A 24776-nucleotide genomic window follows, 5' to 3' on the forward strand; every position below is an offset into this window, starting at 1 on the left:
CTGGCTCGCTGACGTTTAAGCAGAGTTAAATATTTAAATCGCGGCGGATAGACCCACGCTCGCCGCCTACCACCGCGAACAGTTCACCAACCAACTTCAACCAAACCCAGCCAGGGGAAAATATCTTTCCCAGCCGGCGTTGATTTCGCGATCGGTTTACGCGTGCACCGGCGTCGATCTTGAATAATCGTGCCCGGCCATTATTAGATTCATCGATTACACATCGATCGATATAGTCTGACTGTATTTTTACGACCGTTCAACGTGGTTGCGCAACGAGTTGCAAATTTGCATCGCGGTGCGTCTGTTGATATGCAGACGTGGACACAGCGCGTACCAAATTTAGTCGCCGATTGCCGATGGAAAATTTTCACGATTGATTCGTTGATAGTCTATATCTAGATGTTTTATATTTTCATATTGTATTCTTATCTTTTGCATCATATTATGACAAATGTTGTAATTCTCCAAATTTTTAATTAAATTAACGATCGAGGGCCATATTGTAAATGCATTTAATAAAAAATGTTGAAATTTCTATTTTAGAAGAATCGTCACTCTCCGGAGTTGCGAGCCCGGTTCTTCTCTCAAAGTAATGTATAAGCAGCGCCGGGAGATTATTGTGGCAGGATAGAGAAAATTAAAACAGACGCTTATCATAGAGAACTTCTGTAACCATACTAAAATTACATTTTTTTTTTATATTTACAGCTACAGAAAGAACTTGTATTTATGGTTACAAAAGTAATTAATGCATTTATTATGTACTAATTAATTAGACCCGACTATAATAAATTTCATATCATTTTTAGTAGGGAAATATTTGATAATTGCAGAAAAATAATCTTTTGCACCGTCGTCATCCGCACTACGGAAAGGAGGGGAGAGGTAACTCTCAACGCACCACGAAGTTCGACGGCCCGCCGCGGTCGAGTAGTGTAACATGATCCAATGTTAGATATCGCTGAGACAATGTATCTAGATACTAATTCTAAGGCGAAACTTTTTTTTATTTTTAACGTTTCTTAACACTTAGCCAACCGCGCGCGCCATAGCGAGCTATACGCTTCTCACCGCACTGGACAAGCCAACTTATAGGGTGTCCACCGCGCCCCCACAAGCCAATCTTACGCTGTCCACCGTGCATTTTTTTCAAGTAACGAGGACTAATATTCACTACTTGAAAAACAAAAGAAGTCTAAAAATTGTTTAGGCGGTCAATTATATTTTGCAGTAATGATTTTGTTCAACGATTTCACATATCGTTTATACAAAACATCAAATTAAAAGTGTATATTAAAAATATAAAAAAACATCGGTAAAATTAAAAATATTAAAGATGACTAAAGATAAATAAGACGACTCGAACGTGAAGTTAAAAATTCATAATGCATTTTAATATTTTCTTACAGTGTGGTATCGTTCGATTATAACTTTATTTAGTCATAACTGATAGTGTAATTTTTTAATTAATTTTAACACCAGCAAGTTGGTGTATTTTATCATATACTGTACTTTATAAAAGCAGAAAAAGTGTCGCAATTAATTGGGAACAATTCTCGGTAAACAATAACTGATAATAGCAACAAAAAAGAAGAAAACGCCTTGCTAAAGTCAAAAAGGGAGATCTCCCCTTTCAGTCACGCAGCGATGTCCTTCACAGAGGGGAGATCTCCCCGTACGGTTGACTAAGTGTTAAATTGAACTTCTACTAAGGTATTTGTGAAATCTTTCTGATTAAAACAAGAACAAACACGATAAAATTTACTTATAATATATTTACTTATTGATATGTATTTGATGATCATTTATTAAGTAAGCAAGTATGCGCCAGATTATATCGTGTTTGATGTCATTTTAATCGGAAAAATGTAAGGAACATGTTGGTAAAAGTTTTGTTCAACACAAATCAAAAATGAGAAAGTTTGATTTTTGAATTAAAGATTTCAGCTTATCGCGAGCCTTTAAATATTTACGGAACGCCTCGACTGTCAATCCCTCTTCTTCTTTCACTGATATTGTCCTTTTCTATGTTCGGCACGACTAAAATCTCAACTTTCAGAAATAGAATTGTGTCCACCTTCACATAATTGCAAAACTTGGGCGCCGATTTCTGTGCGATTATCGCAAGTATTCCGTACTTTCATATGATTACAAAAATTTGGTAGCATAGGAATGAAGTATTGCAATTTGACGCATCTAATATCTATCTAATATAATAAATCTATTCTATTTCCTTTCTATTACTTAAGATTTATTGAAACTGAATATATATTATCCGTTGCTAGATTCCGGTACATGTTCAAGCGGAATAAAATAATTACTTTCGATGTATCTCTTTCGAAAATTGGAAAATTAACGTTCCATTAAGTTTAAGTAAACTCATTATCGCATTAATTACACTTTCGTCTAATTGCCCGTTATTATCCTTCGTACACTTTTCCCATTATTATTATGTAATACGATCAGTATTTATGGATTGATGGTAAACTCTGATACGTTTCACTATTTCAATACTTGCGCAGTATTATCGCCTATAGATAAAACTGTGTTGTAAGAATATCATGTAATTGGCATATTCATTCACGAACTTGCTAATAACTAAGATAGTTAATAGCCTGTTTTCGTTATCTCTCGATTCTTTCCCCTTTTTAATATAAACAATTAAAAAAGTGTATTTTTCAATTATTCGTTTAGGAGTGTCATTAAAACTGTGAGAAATGAAATAATTAAGAAAATTTGTAGAATCAGTTTTTTTTATGTATAATAGGGCAAAATTGTTGTATTTATTAATTTATTTCTTATTGATGTGATTTAAATCTTCATAGAGAAAATATCATACAATACATTATACATTATACATCGTTGAAGAATTTACAATTATAACACGAATTATCACGTTATAAGTTTTTCAAAATTCTTCGGAGTTTGAATGACTACCAATTACATTACACAAAAAGAAACTTGTTATTAATTACGTAAAAAAGATATTATATAGTATTAATTTATATGTAATTCTAATAAATTTTAATAGTATGGACTAGCACAAAAATGTAAAATTATCAAATAAATAGGTATATAATTCATTTGTTTTACTTGAGCTCCTAGTACTATTGTCGTGTCAAAGATGACTACAATACTTATCTCTATTGGATTTATTGAAATGTCGTTAATATTATTAATCATGCTTACCGTTAGGCTGACGGATATTTATGGAAATTTCTATTTTTATAAGTATAATAAATAAAGTGGAGCCTGGTACTAAATAAAGTAGACAGTACTCTACTTTAGGTACTTTATATATTTTTACATATCATATTCTGTGCATTTTAAAATCCACATACATGCATCGAAACCAGCAGTTTTTTCATCACATAAATTATAGAATAAATGTAGAATGAAATATCTAAAAATTAAATAATCTAATCTGAATCTAATTTTATGACCTAACGACATTAATTGAGGATTAAATTATAATATATGTGTTCACAAACGTTATTACATATGATTTCATGCCAAATGTATTGCATTTTCGCCTGTCTTATCCACGAGGCAGGGTTAATGAAACAAAGCATCAACTCGAAGGGAGGTAACATACACCTTTTTGTTATTTCTCACAATCGCCTACGCCTGGCTGCTCACCAACATTGAGACCCTGGTTTTCTAAGAATCGAAAATAATCACGCTTTCCTTCTCTCTGGCTTTTCCCCTCCTTCCTTTCAAAAGCATCGTGCATCGTTGGAGCAAAACGGAAAGACCAATTTTATTAGCGATTCCGTTCGCGTTCGAATTATTTTCCGGATTCTCCGTCATTGAACTAATTAAATTTACGATTTAAAGAGGAAATGTACAAAGATGTTCTATAAATGACATAATGAATCGTAGAAATGGTTAATTATATGTGTCAGAGTACCTAAGAATTAATTTTACATAGTTGCTAATTAAAATTTGACTAATTTCATTTTAACAAACTAAATATTATACACTTGTACGCTATAATAGCGTCATATGAAAGTTAATTATTAGTGTATAACTAATAATCTATTATTCAATTTTATAAAGTTTCCTTTTAACATTTAATATTTTTGTACGACTTGAAAATAAGATATTCCAAATTATTGAAATTTTGTCAACACTGTAAGAGATACCTATATAAGAAAAGCCATGTTTTATTAATAGAAACATTATTGTACCATTATAACTGAAATGTAGTGGAATCATAACTTAATATTAATGGATAAATGACTGAAGTTACCAGATAAATTTCAAAGGAAGATTACTCTAAAGTTTGTTAATGAAGATTAGCTTTTATTTCTTTTATATGATTTCTAAATATTAAACGATAACTAATGAATTCTTTCCTTTCTTGTTTCAGGTAAGTCTATTTTGAAGTCTATGAAGCAGACTTTTTGACCATTCCGAACACACTATTAAGAGGCGTTCTTTATGCGTTCGACACACGGAATGCCAGATTATGTACGCGTAATGAGTGAGTTCGTTTCTTTTTGTACTCTCTCGTTACATCGAATCTTCCCAAATGAAATTACGTATTCGCATTTTTTTTTGGTTGCATATCAAATACCAATCCAGCAGATATGATTATGGTTTCATCGTTTAAAAATCTATTAATTTTTACATTTATTGAAGTTTAATTTGAATGTTTAGTAATTTTAACATTTATTTAAATTGAAATCGATATTGTTAGAAAACTTACGCGTTTATTTGAAAGTTCCCTAATTCTTAGATCTCTTGAAAATTAACTCGAAAATTGACTAATTTTTTAATTTGTTGAAAATTAATTACAACATTTATCAATTTTTAAATTTATTTATTTTGAAATCGATATTTGTGGGGAAAGTGCGTGATATCTTTGTTCTGTGTTACACAATCGGAATATTAAGTTTTAAATTGAAGGTTTTTGAAATTGGGATAAGTATAATATTATGCGACATAGAATTCGATAAAACCATCTACTAATAGCTTAAACAAAATAGATTAAAGTAGAAAAAAAAGAAAAGAGAAAGATTAGTTGAAATAAACTAATACGTATGTTTATAAAATTTTCAATACATTTCTTTAGCGAATTCTAAAGCTTAATGTATATCGAGTTATTTCATTAGCTCATATCATAAACATAACGCTTGTGCATTCTTTTAACCCTTTCATGTACAAATTGTTCCTTCATATCTCGAAATAATAGATACGTGTACAACTCGCAATAAACAATCGTATCTGAACCAACACCCACCATATTCCTGGCCTTTGCATCACATGCCTGTCACTCGCGCGCTACATATTATAACCTATATTGTCGTTTATTTGCCTAAATAAGCGATCGATTTCTGGAAAGTAAATTTGTTAGCTCCCAATTTAAAAAACATTAACTTTTGTACAAATTCTTCTTAAGTCGTTTTGCTTTGTTAAATCTCTCTTAACACCATAAACTCCACTATTGGAATATCTTAGCTTTTTTTCTTGAGATTCGGGTTACCGGGGCTCGACTATACTTTTACTCGGCCATGTCATTATCGGATGAATTGTGACGGTGCGTAAAAATCCAGTAAAATGTTACTATGCATCTTGGAGTGTTTCATAGTCGCCCACGCAATCCGTCGACATGATTTATGACGATTCGAGAAGATTGTGCAAGACGCGTTGCACGGAAATCCTGGAAGATCGAAGAGATAATTTTTAAGCTCAAAGATGATGCATGATATCCTGAATGAGAAATTGAATAGTGTCGTGAAAGAGATCCGCGCGAGGTAAACTATCCTTCCTTGGTAGAAGTTGTGCGCTGTCGTCATCTTCATGAAAACACTGATGAGAATTGATCGATGTTTAAGTTCAGGGAAGCATCCTTGGAAAATATATCGAAATTTGGGAAAATGTATCCTACTTATTTGTTGATAATGAGTATTTATGATGTGTTAAATGTTATCTGAGTTAGAAAGAGTATTTGGGAAAATTGTGTAGTGATTTATAGAGCTATATTGCTTAGAATAGATAGTAAGATTCGATTGCAGTAAACATAATAGAAATGACAGTATTTTCAAATAGATGAAATTTTATTTTAAAATCTCATCTCATTCATATTTACATATTTACATTTATACGATAAAAATTTTGTAATTAAATTCATTTCTCAAATCTATTCCTTTATACGAAATGTTTTTGAATTGCAATGTTCGAATATCTTGAAATAAAATACCCAAAGAAATATAATTAATATACATTATTCAATGTATAATTATCTTTTTGTAAATGTGGAATTCAAACTTCAGTTTCTTTCGGAATTTTTTTATTCCAACTAAAGAAATATTCAATGGGCTCATTAACTTTTGCAATTGATATTAATTAACATTGCTGTTTCACATTAAAAATTAAAACATATTCATTTGTTCTGCCAAATACTTCTTAATAAATGCATTAATAACGATAACGATAACAACACACATGAATTGAAAACATTTTATTAAAAAATGATGGACATGTCTTTTGACTCTAAATAATTTCATTTCAATCAATATTTATTTTAAATTTAAATGTTGAACTTATAGAAACGATACTCGTTTTAAACTTAAATTTTGAACTTATGGGACCGACATTTACCTTTGATTTAAGTTTTGATATATCTTCGATTTAAACAAGCAGCTACATATATCAAAATTCAATTCGTTCGCAGAAAAAGTTTTACATAAATTGCTGAAAAACTCCGCCATCTTGTACCTAATTTACAAATTCACAACGTTCGCCTTAATTTGCCGATTCTTCAACACGCAATTAATAATGAAAAGCAGAAAAACACATATCTCCTCGATCCAATTTGAACATTTTAGTTTCATCGTAATCGAAATATCTGATGAAACGCGTGCAATGTGTTAATGTTCTTAAAGTTAATCGATCGATCTTGAAGATCGAAGCAATTAACGCCAGGATCGCCTCACAATGATGAACGTTCGTCATCTTAAGACCGGTTTCCATCCATGACTCACCATTGCGGATTCTATAAAATCCCACTATCAATGCGCCTCTCTCGGATTCCTCTTTGCTTTTACTCGATGCGCCGTTTTTTCTTCTTTTTATTTTATTTCTTTCCTTTCCTATCTTGTTATTTTTATAAATCGTTCTATATACCCAGTTTCTCTTTTTTCTTGTTTCATGTTTCGAAAAATTTTATAAGAGAAATCGAACATTTTATGATTCTAGTGGACTTCTTCTAGGAAGAAGTAGAATGTTTCCGAAACGGTTCTTTGGATTTTTACTCGCGATGTTGTGATCGTGATTGTTTCTCGAAAAATTAATAAAGTATGATTTATGTATTTATAATTAGTTGAGATTAAATGAACTGTTTTGATAGATTTGTACTCTAGAGACTAATAAAATAGAATTATTAACGATTATTATTAGATTATATAACGTTTATATAAACGTTATATAATCATTGAGTTTTACTTTTACCGTCTTCGACAAGATTTTGCCATATTACGAAATTTATTAAACATTATTTTTATGGTACTGTAAACTATAACTGAGTCTTTGCTTCAGATAGAAAAAAGTTGTTCAAAGAGTTTAAACTTACTATATTATATTTAAATATGAACCTATAAATGCGATTTCTTTTTAGGATTGTTCTTAACACGTTGCCCATTGTGAGAAACTTGCGTAAGTCGCGTGAAATATATAGTGTTTCTCAGCAAAAAGTAGAAAGAAAAGAAAAATTGTCTGAGAGAAAGTACATTCGTTCACATTTGAACAATCTTATCGCTACCCTATTCGAGGATAAAATAGTTCCGGACAGAAGGAATCAGATATTTACAACTACATATTACGTCTGTTGTTGTGTTAAGGGTTAAAGTTGTGTTGCGTTATTCTATAACAGGTATCGAGAAAAAGATGTTAGACTGATTGTGGAGTCGACGATTTCGTTGGAAATGTTCGCGAAATCGGCTACGGGCATTGATAAATCTTTCGGCGGATAGAATTTCTCTGGGAATAGCGTCGGGAGTTTCTACGTTCTTTCGATGGCACCAGTAACCTTTTGAAATATAAATTAGCCGCGATAAGATGCCTTTGTCGGCTCACTTTGCGTGCCGCTGTTGCGATCACCGTTTTCCATCCTGCCACGGCTAGTACTGCGGTGCGTGCGCTGTTCAGTTTGCACATGTGTAGCATATACCGACCGCGAAATTCTCCTTCTCGGTGAATTCGTAATCAGAAGCCTGTAATCGCAATTACACATCGTCCAGAACCAACTGCTTTGTGATACGGTCGTATGGGGAAATAATTCTTTTTTGTTTCGATCGCCTTGTTGAACGTGGAAAAGGAAAGATTTGTTTATCATAGAGCTCCGCATCTTTTAGAGTACCGAAATAATCAAGGTTTTTCGAGGTGTTGCACACAGTGAAACTTCTTTCCTGGTATATAGTGACTCACAAAAGTATTTGACTACCTACAGCACGTTTTCTATTACATTAAGTTATCGCGCAAAATCAAAATAAAAAAGACTAGCAGCAAAGAGTTGAATGTTAGTCTAGATATTTATTGAATTTCGCGCTAAAAGCTAAAATATTTTGTGTAATGTTATCAATTCTAAACATAGTTGATATCAAGAGAGTTAAGTTTATAGTTGTAGAAAGTAAGAAGTATATTTATCACAAGATTCAATTGGCGTCACAAAACTACTGCTTTTAATTTTCTAAGAAGATTAATGACGTGTTCGATGATGGATTAATTCTGCAGATATATTCGTCTTAAAAGTAACGTTATCTGAGAAAAAAATAGTTCGTCATCATGTTTAATACTGACGTAAAGAGTTCTTGATAACTAAACTATGTTATGTGTAATACTCTAAATTTATCGTCGATTAAAATAGTACGGTCATGCTATCGAAACATCACACAACTTCAACATTTTCTTCTTTAATTTGTCTTTTTTTTTCGTATAAAATATGTATAAATATTATATCGTAATATTATTTATATTTTTATTATATATAGATTATATGATATATAATATGTAATTTATATAACATATATAATTATATAAATATCTAATTATTGCTATTCATGGCAATTATTGCTGTTCATGGCAATATCATTGGTGTAAATTGCAAATTAATTAGATCAATAAAGTCTGTTTATTTATTATTAAACTGCGGATTAGATTACGTTTATGCAATTTTATATTTTTATAAATATAGCCAAAGAAATGGAGTGTAAATAGAAAATTGTTTAATTTATTAAATGTTATAGTTAGCAGATGCTCTATTTTAGACATTTTTGCATATTGTATATGTACGTTCTCTAGATTTTTGGAACCTCCCAATATGCATAAACCGCAGTTTATTTATTATGTAATATATATTGCATAACATGTAATATTAATAATATAGTAATAGTACAGTATAATAATAATAAAAGTATTATTAACATCAATGAAAAAATCAGTAATTAAGAAAAAGTAATTAATAAATATTTTTTAAATAGCTATTTATGATTATTGTTGTACATAAGCTAAAAATGTCAAGTTGCTACAGTTGGCCAATTTGTAACTTGAAAAATTTTATTAATAACGTTAATTCGCATTGCGATACTCCAGTTTTCAAAATTTTCTTGTTTGTGGTTCTTAAAAGTACACTAGCCTTCGTTTTACTGTTTCGCTTCTATTTCGTTTCTTATTTCAAATTTTCAGTTCTATAATAAGCAAGGACAGTCGCATTTATCAAGCTGACAGAGTTGTAGGTGGCAGCCATTTTAGAAGTTAGGTTTTAGACAGAAAGATTTCGTTGACAATTTTAAATAGCTCCACTAGTTGTACTAATCGCTTAACAAATGGTAGATGTTTCTTCAAATCTTGATTCAATTTATCGTCTAATAAATGGCAGAACATTAAAACATATATCGAAATTTCGATTTGACAAATTTATTACTCTCTGGAATCAGGAGCTTTTGTATCTACAATTCTTGGATTATACTTTTGAGATTTTATAATTATTAGGTTAAGTTGTAAATTTAATTTAATTTCTTAAACACAAAGAAAGATAGTTTTCGTAATTGAATTAGTTGGACGTACTAATAAGCTAGGCATTTCCCTATATTTCCTCCGTTATTCGCAACTTACACAATTACATGTCACTATAGAACATTATAAAATTGCCCAAAGTACGATTATCAAGTTTTCAACTAATCGTACACTTTTGCAGCCTAAGACCGACGAATATTCCCAAAACATAAAAGCATCGATCGTTGATAGGCTCAGGATCTCTCGCATCAACTATACATATGTCTCGATGAAACAATAATTTCAGTATCGTTACTAGTATTAATTTACGTAACTAGGCGGAAAATAGCCGGGACAGTTGATTTGCTCGTGTTTCGTCGGCTCTGCAGGTTGCGGTCACTGCGGAGAGAGCGACGTTCGAGACTGAATTATTATAGCGGTACACAGCCGGAATATAGAATCTATGTGCATTATGTATATGATATACGTTTATATACGATGTACATACATGTGTGTGATCGTATACGTAACTGCGTTTAACGTGTAGATACAACATAGGGAGCCGGCCAATCGCCGCTGCTGGACGATAAACCTGGAATTGATCCACGTATTTGTAAACCTGCACCAAAGCACAGCGCGTCCTGTTTCGACGAACCTCGTAAAACCGCAGCTTCGTTTTACGACTCATTTCGGAATCTAATTTATCGGTCGGCAACACGTCGTTGCGCGAAACGCTCCCAGACAACTTCTATGCCTCGTTTCGTTTGACTTTCGCATTTTTATTTAAGTTTTTATTTATTGTTTTAGAATTTTAACGCATCGTTGACCGGAGACATACTCTTATATCAAACGTGTTTACAGAAAGATATAGTTAAAATTATCGTACGAAATTGTCAAAACTTAAAATTCATGAAGTGTCCATTATAGAATTTGTGATTGTGTTTATTATTCGCCTTTTGTCACGTTAGATTTTTTTTACCTTTTGTATGGTGCGTCGCGAATTTTTGAGTGAAACTCTTTCTCTTATACTTTGTTCGAGCGATAATGCTAGTGATACTTCTTTGGAAAGTAATACTTTTTGAGAATATATACATGTAGATCTGATTCATTACGATGTGAATATTAGACTAATGAAACGACAAAAAACCTTCGTGTTCGATTCTGATACTGAAAGTGAAAATTGCACTTACTGTGCTGGGGCATGTTCCCTTACTTCCAGAGAAACGGTTTGAAAACAACGTTTTACAAAAATTAGAAGATTTTACAATTAACCTGCAGAGTGCTAGCCAAGTAACAGAATCAATCTTTGATAACGACCTTTTTGATTTTCTCATTTTTCGGACAAAGATGTATCACCAACAGAATAAGAAATCATATAAAATATATGAAAGAACTGTAAAAGAAAGTAATATAATCAGTATTAACGTATTAAGAGTTTCTAAGAGATTAATAAGTTTGATGGATCAAACGAATGGGTCCATATTGACTTAGGATGAAAGGCAGTCAGGCTCAAGTGTTAGTTCCTGCATAAGTCCCCTTATAAAATGTCTTAAATGTTTTCCATATATTTAATATTTTCGTAATAATAGCATAAGATATTCGCAGAAAATTCAATTTTATCTCGTCGTACTTTAATTAAGGTTAAGATCGAAAAGAAATTGCTTATTTAATGCGCAACTTTTATTAAATTTGTATTTAGAAAGATCAACAAGATATTATACAGGGTTATACAATATCATTAAATAACGTAATCAAATATAGAATAATTCTATGCGTAAAAAAAGGAAGATTTTTGAGACGTTTTCTAACGGAACTTAATTTTTTTTTCTTTTCTTTAATGGAAAAAATCTTTAGCAGAAAAAACTGAACGATAAATCACGCACATAAATAATAATTATTTCATTTTTTCATTATTTCGTTTAATTTGAAATTAGGGCTGAAAAAACCAATTTTAAACGTTTCTAAAGAATCCTATGTCATTTGCAATAATTTAGAAGTGCCAAAATACTTATGAACGGTAGTGTGCTTCCATTAATAAACATCAAAATTTCGAACTGAAAGCAACCCAATTACAAGAAACGGTTTTTTTCTTTTATACCATTTCTGCCATTTGCAGGCATTTTTACAATTACGTGGGAAGAAGCAAACATCCCAAAACGCATTCATTGCGATTCGGAATCTTTTATAACGGTGTTCTCTAACCTTTCTTAGATTACGTTTTATCTAAACGACTTAAAGATTTTGGTGTGTGCCCCCCCCCCCCCCAATTGAGTCAACCAAGTTCTAATAACTAAATTAAAAGTATAATAAAACTATAACTAGTGTGATAAAATTATTGTTAATTTGACTTTCTTTAATGAATATAAATTTAAAAAATATGAGAGATTATGTGCATGTTTTCAACTGTCGAACGAACCTAGTACATTTATGGCAAAGCATTCAGTGTATTTAAATTAATAGTAGGCAATTTTTAGCTAATCAGACAAATAACAACATGTTAAAATGTTACACAAAAGAAACGCCAGGTAGTATAAAATACAAAGATGATTTTTTATTTAATTACATGGACGAAAGTAACGAATTTAATTGTCTCATAATATTCAAAATTGTTTCCTTATGATGGTGTACGTTTCACGTTGGGAAACACTGCTTTATGACCATGGGCGTTCTCAGGATATGACACGTATGTCACGTAGAATGTCGAAAGAGTAAAATCGTTCTTGTCGGATCCACGTCATCGTCTCCTAACCACCCTCAACGACGATCTTAGCCTAACCTTCTCAACTTTTCGTAAACCAACCGTCTCCACCCGTAAACCAGATCTCTTAGTCTCTTTCCTGATCCTTAATGGGCGAGATGGCTATTATATCTCCAGGTGCGTGTTAGACCAGCAGGACACGTCAACTTTTGTCCATGACAATAAATCCTGTGGCACGTCGTCAGGTAGACGATGGCCTGAGATCGTCTTACTACAAGTTATAGAGTTCTTTCTCCTTTCGGTTCGTATCCAGTGACGCAAGATCGTTCCATCGGTAGCCTCTCGTTCCAAGTTTTTCGTTGGACCAGTTTCTGCAAACAATTTTGATTGACTGAAAAATCCTTATCGTTTCTAACAGTAGATGCAGAGAATTTTGTTTATTTCTTTAAAATTGATTTGTTTATAATTTAAGTGAGTTTTTATAATTGCGCAACTAATACTTATGTCTGGTTTTACTTATGTTCTATACAAAAAATAAGTTAAGATAACTTAAGCATATGATCTCTATGTTTCATATTAAGTAATAAAAAAAAAGAATTATTATAATCTATCAAATATTTAGCCAAAATGTCATTTTATTTCACGTAAGTTTTATAAATTAATCAACATAGCAATTTCAAGTGTCTTACCCTATACTTTCCACGTTTGCTACAGCAAGCTGGAAGATGTTATAAAGGGAAATGGTTCGCCACTTTCTCGAGTGAGAGTTCGATTTTTGCGACAGTGTGTTGTTTCGTGCGAGACTGAGGAACTTGTGATATTTGGGTCATCGATTTAGCTCGAATTTTGCGCGTAGTTGCTACATGCTGGCTATAATAATCTATTGTATTAAATGCCTAAATTGCATTATATCGAATATCGTAGAATATTCGGATTATATTCGAATCCTGAGCGCCCTGGATTCTGGTTAACTGCAATACGCTTACCTCTCTGTGTTTATATAATTTTTGTTGATTTTTACTAATTTATTAGACAAATTTTATTTATAATTGCTTTTATTATTAGTCATTATAACTGTTTTTTGTATTTGACATTAATTACGTATAGTTTTTACTGTAATCTACAATTTTTGAAGTCCTGATCTCTATATGTATGTCTCAGTAATTCACTGACAAAGAAGTTTAAAAGACAGTGATGCAGATTATTCCTTCAGCCACAACTGACACGTGTATTCTATTAATGTTTTGCTAGTAGTCGACGATCGCTTAATCAGCTAGCGCGAATCGGTTGGTATTTTATCTAATAAAAGGCTAAAAAAATCGTGTCTAGAAGCCACGAATTAAAATTAATGGATTTTTAACGTATTTTGAGATAACTCTCTAATGAGATTTTAATCATTAACTCCATTACAGAAATGAATCTATAACAAGGCTTTTGTTAAGATAAAATTCAACTCTTCATCGTATAGTTAACGTATTATATACCCAATTAAGAGTTACTTTAATGGGTTCTCTCAGAACATTAGTATAATTATATCTATAGTTTGAAATATTAATCTTATCTAAATTTTATTTTGTTTTTCTTATCTGTTCGAATATTTTGATTACAAAACAGCCTTTCAATGTTGTTGTTCAATACATTTTTATGCTACTAAATTGAAAAATCTAACAAGTTAGAAGTACTTGATGTATGATCTATATGTAAGGTAGATACTATCTTAATAAATAAGTAAATACTTGTGAAAAGTAAATAAATAATTTTTCATAAAAGTAAATAAAAGTATTTAAAAAGAAAACAAAGAAGTATTTTGTTCGGTGTAAAGAGTAAAACAAAGTAATTTGTCATGTTTTCAATTTATTAATGTTACTAATTGGTAAATTATCATATAAAGAAACCCTGGTGTAAGGAAACACAGAAAGAATGCGACACATGTTATCAATACAAAGAAAAAAATTGTGTTTTTATTTCCATAAATGAATACCATAAATGAATACCATAAATGAAAAGGTGCCATCCCATTCTAGTTTCAAATATATATATATTTACTAAAATTCAGCTAAATCTGCCTAACTTCTTAAAATTATTTCTCAGAAAACTTAGTAGCGCCAGAACACCAAATACGGTTTTCGTCAATCTCAATTTCGTAGACTGGGATTCTGTTAATTACGAAGTAAGAAATAAAAGTTTTCTACTAAATTGAATTTTGTCCTCTTTCTATGTATATCACTGAAATATTAAATGATTCACATTGGGGAAATCTAAATTTATCCGAAACTTTCTAACCTCATAACACTATATCCCTGAAAAAACATTATACAATCTACAGTCACAATCTCGAGATCGTAGGTTGCAAGTTTCACGTGGATCACACGAGTCCTAACGTATCGATCTATATCGATCAATAAATCCGCGATCCACGGTAGCCGGAACGTGAATTGCTTTAAGGAAAATCATCTAACTCAGTACATTGCATCTGGTTGCTTAAACGAAGAGCGATGCTCTGTTGCACGGCCGTGTTCTGAAATGCACTGACCTTCTATTGTTCGCCGACAAATCGCCGTTCGCCGAGCGCGGTTTCACTTCTTGCTTGCTACCTTTTGCACCGGTTTACCGATTCGAGGACAGAGAGAAAAGAACGAACCAGAGAGAAGAGATGGACAGGTAGAGCTGCGTGTAAAATCAGGAGAGAGAGAAAGAAAGAGAAAGAAAGAAAGAGAGAGAGAGAAAAAGAGACAGAGGCGGATTCTGTGCTCATCTTGTGAAGTCGGCACGAATCCTGAGCTGCGCTGTATCGATGCATCTTGACCTTTTTCCTGGCCCTTTCAAATGTCATTAAACCAGAGGCTTGCACGATCTCGTTGGAAAAGGCCTTGAGTGGAAACTCCACGTTGCTCCATCGAGCAGAGGCTCGACGGAGGAAATTAAAAACGGAATAAATTACGGGTGATGGTTTGGAACGGTTGCTTTGTGAGTTTAAAGACGTCTACGTAGACGATGCCGAGACGTGTATTTAGTTAGAACAAAATGCAATGGAATCGCTTTGAATATCGGAACGATGATTATAGTATGATTATTTTGGAATAGATTATCTACTGTTTTTTTGAGATAATTTAATCGCATAATAAGTAGTATTTGTAGTATACATTTCTATTACCTTTTCATGTTTCACGAGTTTCGCTCGGCGGTTTCAAAATTTATGACGCTTCTAATTTTTTACATTAGGATAGATTACTTGTTTTTAATTATTTGCCCTGGAAAATGATCGATACCTAACCTTATTAAATAATTTACTATTGAATAATTTTGTTACAGGCAAATATGATAGTGTTTATTTGTATATCATACAATGTACACATATATCATATGCATATCTTGCTTTTTTCATTATATATAATTCATAATAGTTCTCCAGCATTTTGTAGGTTAGATCGTGTTATTCTAAAAAACAATCTGTAAGAATTGATATCTTTACATTGTATGGTATACTACCTTTGCACACAATGCTTTCTATACTCTATATAATACAGTATGCTTATAATATTTTCATGAAATCAATATAACAGATGCATGATTTCTCAACTATACAGGGCGAAATAAAAAAAAAAGGGTTCTTAACTTTAGGATAGATGGTACTTGTGAAATGACGAAAAAAATTTCAATAAACACAGGTCGAAAAAGGTATATAGTTTCAAAGCTATGAACAATTTTTTGTTTCGGTTTAAAGCAAATAACTTTCTCGCTTCAGGAGTTATTGTACCGCATGGAAGCAGTGGATTATCTGTCTTTCTAGTCTATGCATGTGTCATAACGCAGGACTATTTTGTTATGAAACGCGGCGTCGTTAGAGATAGAGATATTTAGTTACACACCTCTTCGTGATTAGCGAACAGTTACAGAGCTAATACAAAATTTTTTCAATGCGGTAAAAATGACATCGTATTATCGTAATCAAGAAACGGCAGATATGCGTTACATCTATGGAATTTCCAATGGTCGCACTATAGTAGCACGAAAACTTATTGTGCTATTTACGCGGAAAGATATCCAAATTAAAAGATACCATCTTCACACTTTGTTTAAGAAACTTCATCAACGCCTTTGCGAAATCGGTTCATTTGAAACACGACATTCGTTCGGAAAGGCTTACGTTTGCTTCAATTGTTACTCAGGAGATCTGCGTCCCAAAGACAGTTAAAGAAAATCTAGGAATATGTAGTAAAAGAGAATTTTAGCATCAGTGGGAATTAGTCAGCGTGCTGTGATGAAAATTCTTCATATACAATAATTATTGTATCCGTATCATATACAATGAGTGCAGGCTCTCGTTCCATCAAAGTATCCACCGAGAGCAGAGTTTTCGCAGTAGGTTCTCATAGAGCGTGCATCGAATCCACAATTTGTTTTACGTATTTCGTTTACTGGCAAAGCTGCATTCATTAGAAGTGGCATTACATGCAATAAACATGTACAATACTTATGGACGGAATAAAATTCTTTTTGAATGTGTGAATGTAGATTATCAAATTTTAGGACCTGTCATTTTATCAAATCAATTAATAATCACAGCTGATCTTAATTTTTTAACAAATATGTTACCGTTAATATTACCCATGAATTTCAGTGAAAGATTAGAACAATGGTGTATGCACAATGGAAACCCAGCTCATTTTGCTTTCAACGTCCGATAATATCTAAATAACACTCTTAGTGAAAGATGGTCTGGACGAAGTAGACCAGTGCCATGATCTCCTCAATCTCCTGATTTAAATCGTAGATAGAAATCCTAGATTTCGTTTTGTGACGACGTGTTAAAAGTATTGTGTACTCTTCATATACTCGTCAATAATTAATGACATAAATGAATACCGTCGGAAAATATAAAATACGTATTTTCGTAGTAAAAGTTATCGTAATGGTATCTTTTGAATACTTGATATAGTTTATAGGCTGGTTTAACTATACTAAATCCTTCGTTTTACTCATTTCTTATATCTTTATTCCACTATTTCTACTTTATTCACTGTTAATGACTTCAGTTTTCTCGAATCGATTAAAATATTTTACGTACGTTTAAAATACACATGTGAAGTCATGCAAATCTACACTGACTATATTAGAGTCGCTTTGCAAGATTTTACTGTTACGTACGAAATTTTCTATTCTGTATTTCTACTAGTATTATTTAATGCTATATGAAGTTAGAGGTTTTATATAGTATTGTAAAATCTTCAGATAAATATTCTAAGGTATTTGTAACAAAATTAAAAAATGCCTTTTAGAATTTTGATTGTCTTGATAATCTTCCATTTGTTAATTAAGAGAATAAATTATGTTTTATAAAAAAAGAACAACAATAATGAAACATGAAAAAGAAAGAAACTGTATCTGTTTATAAAATTTAATTATACGAATAAATTGTATAAAATTTTTGTTACATCTATTTTACATCATTCTTTATATAATTATATATTTATTTAGTAATAGACTCTGAGCACTGCTTAATGAGTTTTTTTGCTCTGCTAATTATTCAGATTCTCAACTCATGAAAAATTCATACAAATATTGGCTTTATTGAAATTGGCCCATAAGATAGCAGACATTTAATAATACGTACGAACGCACTAAATAATTCTAAAAGTAAATCACATTCCTGTTTATAAAAAATTGGTTGGCAAAATACAAACAGTGATATGTTTGAACTTTTTAATTTTCATTCATTTAACATTATTATTGAAAATAATGCGACTTAATGAAAACAATATAGGTACTTAAATAGTTAAGAAAATAACGTGAAATTGGTATAACTTATATATTTGATCCTTATGCAATTCTTGTTTATTTAACACTGCTGTTTCAAGAAGTCACAAGAATAAATTAGATGTATAAGCAGATTTAAGAATTCATTATGATAAACTAATTCTAAGCATTGCTCATCGTTACGAAAAAAAATTGATTATTCACTTTCCTTATATCTGACTGAAGCATCATGCAAACAACACAAATGTCAGCGTACAAAAGTTAAAATTACATAAGCATCATGAATATTTTTCCAATTGTCTTTTGTTTATTATAAGTCGATGCATTCATTTAGTGAAACAGGTACTTAACTTTAATTTGATAATTTTATAACTAATGGAAATTAATAAAACCAACAAGAAATTATGACACACAGTGCAATTACTTTTAAGCAGTTATTTCTCTTATTTCCAGTTCTTACATACTAATTGTTGGTTACTGCATATTGAATTAGAAAATTATTGATTCGAGTTTAGTTCGAATTTACAAAGTCCGAAACGAGTAATTTAATCGATTGGTCGTTATACATAATATGAAGCCACCTTCGTTATCTCCCAATAGTCGATAATTTTAATCTCAAGAGCGAAATTCTATGCTCTACAAATAACGTACATAAGCGAATTTTTCAGAATTTGCATTATATTGCAGATATAAGTGTTAGCTTACAAGCAACATGGAATAATAATTGTAGTCTTTTCTAATAAAAAAAACAAATAGTAAAAAAGTAAATAATGACAAAAATATAAAAAGATGATGAACCGAAAGTTCGTCTATAGCCGAAAGGCACGGACTAACCAATAATAATAATAATAATATAAAAAGATGATGTAAATGAACAGTAAAAATAAATAGTGTTAGAGAAGCCAAATTTCTTAACGTTAAAAAGTATTGAAATAATGCTATTCTAAATTTACAAATTTATACATAATCGTACTTAATTACATATTAAAATCCTTCTTCTCTTAGAAAAATAAAATGAAAAGAGAAAATTGCGACTTTTATTTAAAATATCACAAAAATTCTGTGACTTTTTTGTTAAATTATTGTAGCAAAATTGAAAATTACAGGAAATTGTTCAACAAGAAAATCTTTATCGAAGGTTAATATAATTATAGTGATACAGTAATCGGATTATATGATCTTGTAGCTAACGGATGATATGAATTTCACGCGATGTTCAATAGAATTAGGGGATTACGTTTCTCTTCCATGTTACGTAAATTACATATTAGTTGACAATTGGTAAAATTCTAAATTAATTCATAAAAGTTCAAATAAATTTATTCAATAGTAAAACGATACAAAAATCTGAAATTAATAAAAATTGATTTCAACAATTCGAAGTATGAAATTATTAATATAATTTGTCAAATATGCCTATTACTCTTTTAGACAAATAATTTTTGAAGATAATTTCTGTATCGATTTTATCGATATAAAATGTAGTAGCATTGCTTACGTTTACTATTCTCTTTTTATTATAATATATTATATAACAATAAATGAATAATGAATAAATAAATAATAAATAAACAGCGCGTGCATAATACATAAATTTGATAAATATATAATATGTAATATATGATATAAATCTCAAAGGGAATGGTATTACTATTTTAAGAAACATAAATAAAAATTTTGAAATATCTAAACACTGATAATTTTGTTTAAAATAAAAAGTAAATAGAAATAAGAAAAATCGGCATAAGTTCATTTCAATATGAGTAACATATTGTAATTTTAAACGTCGCAATCGAAAATGAATTTATCGATTATTTAAAAGTTACCAATAAGTAATGACGATAATAATTACATTCAACTTTATACGTCTTTTCTGGTTAATGTATATATTCACACGTGATGCCTATTACATCATTTGCATGGATAAAACGAAGTTACCGCTAATTAACATAAAGACACACGTGTTGGTTGTATAAAAATATAGGAATATTACTTTGAAGGAGAAAGTTATTATGAAGTAAGGAATATAGTGGTTAAACGAATTAAGACTTAGAAACAAGTTAAATATCGATGAAAATTATAAATCGCATATTGCATGATCTTCGTCTTATTGTTGCGGCACTTTATTTTTCTTCCTGTTTACTTTGTTATCTGGAGTGAACTTCAACAACTGATTATGGTAGCGCTACTTTATTTCAAGTTCATTAAAATATATTTAAATACGAATTTTCGCGAATTTTTTAGAATACAATTTTATTAAAATTTTTAATGTTATCTAATTAACTATTGATTAATCTGTATTGCTAAAATGAAAGATTTTCGTTCTAATAAGATATAAAAAATTAAAGCAACAAATCTAGGAGAAATAAATAATAATGGAAGTGACTTTTGCGTATATTATATTGTTACGAGAAAAATGGCATAAGCCGCTTAAATGAAAATTGTGTACGGTATATAAGATGTGAATATGAAGAACTTGATAATTTTCAATATTCCTCTTGTTAGATTAGATTAGAAAACAAAAAAATACATTTTGTTTTATCGTTTATTTAAGTATCAATTTCAGTTACGTAATTTGATTTATAAATTCGAAAGTTACAGAACCTTAAGTGTATATGTTTTGAAATTGCATTAACACGATAATTGATATATAATATATTTTGAAAAATTGCATCATTGAGTCTAATTGAATTTTCGTTGTAATTATGAAAAAGATTTTCAAAAATTTGCCCAATATTTTTTTCGCTACAATTTCCTCTTTCATTTAGATGAAACATCTACGAAAAAATCGAAGTACATACATAGTATCACTATGATATAAAAATTATTTTTCTCAAATCATAGATATTTTTTTATATTCTCGACTTATATATTATATGCGCAATAGGATTAATAGGTTTTTTCAATTGGCGTGCCTATTATCTTTATTATTCTTTTTGTTTCTTTTTTTTTATAACTTGACAAAACAATTACGTTCCGTTTATTTTCGGTCACCCGGTGTGCAAACGGTACGAACCGTACGCGGTGTGACAAAGTGACGATTGACGACGCCGAGATCCACCTTTAATCCCACTATCGCAGCTATACGCCAGCAGCAGCGGCACAAGGTGGCGGCAGAGAGGTAGCCGATGGAGGCAGGCCAGGGAAGTGCTGACTGCTCGGAAGAAAAGGGAGGGAAGAAAAGAAAGAGTGGCAGAACTCGCCAACGGATAAAGAGAATAGGAGAAGAGGAGAGGGACTGCTGACTGCCAGGGGAAAAGGCTTATAACCGTGGCGAACCGGTTTTCCGTATCTCCGATGACTCATCCTCCGCGACGACGCTGCGTCAAGTGCATTTCCTGGCCTGGCGCATCCTAACCTAAACCCTCCCGCCTCTGTTAGCTTTTCTGTCGTTCGTTCTTGCTCGTTTCTGCGTGCACGAGTTCCCTGCCTCCGTCTGACTTTCCAAGGTGGTCTTCAGTGGTGCTCAGACTTATGCGAGTGCTTTTTCAATTTGTCCAAGTTTACAGATCTTAATTCTCGTTAACTTCTTTACTAATTTTGCAATTTGCAATAGAACTTTAATTGGAAGAAGTGGATTAATATCGTTAGTGACATTTCAGAAGTCACAAGCTACAAATACCATAATAGTTATATTTTTTGTATGAGGATCAATAGAATCGATAAAATGAATGATCATTAAAAAATTAATTACAATTTTGTGTAATTTTTTGGGACGGTGGATGCAAAGAATTTGTTTATGAAGAAGTATAAGGAAATTTTTGTGAGATTAAGTTAACGTTCTAACTAAAGCTAATGCTCCAGGTCTGCATATTGTATCAGTGTAAGACTTTGTCGTATTTCAAAATTCCTTTGTGTTATGAACAAATGTGTAACTGGCAACTTGTAAAATTTTATCAACAGCATCAGTTCGATCTCGCGAGACAGTAAAATAGAAAGTAACAAATAAGGTGGTTGATAGAACAGGTTAGTAATATTCGAAGTAGCAGAATAGAAACAATTCCTTGCGAATGATTTTCTAGATCCTACAGCATTGATCGATGAGTCGCAAGATACTTAATATTCGAACAAATGGACATGTCAAAGCTGAAAATTTGCCAAGTGCTTAATGAATGCTATAGAAAAGGGAATCGTGAATATTACAGTTATGTAATGTCTATCTGACATACCGATGATAAATATTTAAGATTAGTTTATTTCATGGCCTTGGAAATTGATGGACATTTATGTCATTAATAGCTGTATAATCATTTTAATAATTCTTTATTACTTAACAATTAATATTTGAGAACTTGTTTATTATTTTATTTTAATACTACCATGGTGGTCCTCAGTGATCTACGTTACTAAATATTTTAGAGTGATTAAAGTAATAAACATAAATTCCGCAGACTAAACAATTTTCAATAATATGAGTGTGCTATAACATTGCCGGAGAAAAAGTGTATAAATGCGATATAATATTTTGTTAAAATTAAATGATGATTATGATTAGACCGTGAATACAAGTAAAAATTTTAATTTTTTCAATGGCAAGGAGATAGGACGACCATTATTGATGTTTACATATGGGGAGACACGAGATATACGTACATATAAACATATCAAGTGTATGTAATTCTTGTAGTGTTGTACTTTATATTTTCTTACTTCTTTTTCCTTAATAAAGATAAATCTGAATAAACTGTGTTACACTTTAGCAATATGCCCCTGAACACGTTAAAAAAGTTCGTATGGCGGAATATAAGTATTTACTAAATTTATTTTATATTTAAGTAGCGTATGTAGACTTTTATGGTTGACTGTAAATTATTACTTAGTATTATTTTAATTATTACTATATTATTGTAAATTGTAAGATAAATTTGAAAATATCAGGGTTTGTAACATCATCAAACTATTGTATTCTGTACTTTTTTATTTTTGGTCAATGTGACTTTTGAACGATTAAAATGTTACGTTAATGATAGCAAAGCTGAAAACTATGTCTTTTTTCAGAATAATATATTTATAAATAAAAAAAGTAAAACATAGGAAAATGAAAATAAAATAGAATTTTCAAATACGTGTAGCTTTCAGCTTAAATTTTCTCTCTGTTGAAATTTTTATATAATACATATGATGTATTCGTAAATGGTTTCTGCAAGTGTTTAAATATTTTCAAGGCAAATTTTAACGAACGATCAACATGGTAGTAAAAAGAAAAAGAGTACACGAAACTAAAAATTCACGTTTCAATAACCGTTTCATGTAATCTGTTCTCACCAACCCACCCGTTTTACCGTTACTATAAACCAATATGTAATTCCATCTAACAGTACAAACTAAAATCTCGCAACCACTTTATTAGACCCTCGTCTGAACTCTCGGGCAGCTCCACTAAAAACGAATTTCTATTTATCTCGTCGACATCGAAGCGCAATGAGCGAACGGAGCTCGTGCAGCAATGTGAAAGAGTATACGATTTCTCATCGAGAATCACGGAACACGATCCCCTTTCTTCCTCCCTCTCTCCTTTGTTGTTTGCAACAACGTGCGTCTAGGCAGCAACGAGATCGCGTGGCATGCACCTGCGTGAAATTGCACGCGGAAAAGATAATTCATTCGGTCGAGACTCGGTACAAAGTTCAAGGTGCAGCACGCATCGGGAAACAGACGGATATTAACCGAAGAGAAACGGTATAAGTCTTTAGAAGAAACGTAACGAGGTTATAAATTGAAGCATCCAGTTATTGCACCGCGATTGATTGTATACACTATACAGACCTCTCAGAAGTCGTACCGATCAACTTCACTTTTCTTTTTTCACTTGTACATACTTTGAATGCAAGTCCTATGAAAGTAACAAATACTACAAAAGATGTAAAGTCTAACAATTTCGTCCATATTTAGTAGCCGAATTAATGGCGATAAGTCTAAGTCTAATAAATATGAGATAAGTTGATAAATCTATGAATTTAAGTTCACCTTCAAAAAGAATGTTCAGCTTTTCTTCTTTGCCTCTATTAGCTTTATTTACTTTCTATGTACAATTAATAAATGGTACAAAGTTGAAATTAGATAAAGAAAAATAAGCGGAGGTATGTGTGGTAAATTAATTGATTCAACTGTATCTTGCATGATATCTCGCTTTTGCGCAATGTAGTAGTTTCATTCGAATTAGGTAGACCAACATAACCGCATTTACTAGTCACATTATGAAGATAAAATAACATTTTGATAATGGGTCGAGCAATGTTTCTGCAATATTCTCAAAACGGTAACTCGTATTTCATAGATTTATCTATTCTTAACAGGCAAAATAATGTGGGTCTGTTTATGA

General features: G+C 31.3%; 1 protein-coding gene across 9 annotated transcripts in view; it reads left to right on the forward strand.

The window, feature by feature from the left end:
* LOC100741755 (protein scalloped) overlaps positions 1 to 24776 on the forward strand; it is a 345993-nt gene that overhangs the window by 74519 nt on the left and 246698 nt on the right. Inside the window, exon 1 of one of the 9 annotated variants that reach the window (XM_033322928.1) lies at positions 4470 to 4489. The exons of the other annotated variants lie outside the window; for them this stretch is intronic. The gene's annotated coding sequence lies outside the window, so the exon portion shown is untranslated. Of the gene's footprint in view, positions 1 to 4469; positions 4490 to 24776 lie in introns of those variants that run through there. 9 annotated transcript variants of the gene reach the window in all.

The sequence above is a fragment of the Bombus impatiens genome, unplaced genomic scaffold, assembly GCF_000188095.3.
Source record: "Bombus impatiens unplaced genomic scaffold, BIMP_2.2 scf_0733, whole genome shotgun sequence".
NCBI classification, from domain to species: Eukaryota; Metazoa; Arthropoda; class Insecta; order Hymenoptera; family Apidae; genus Bombus; species Bombus impatiens.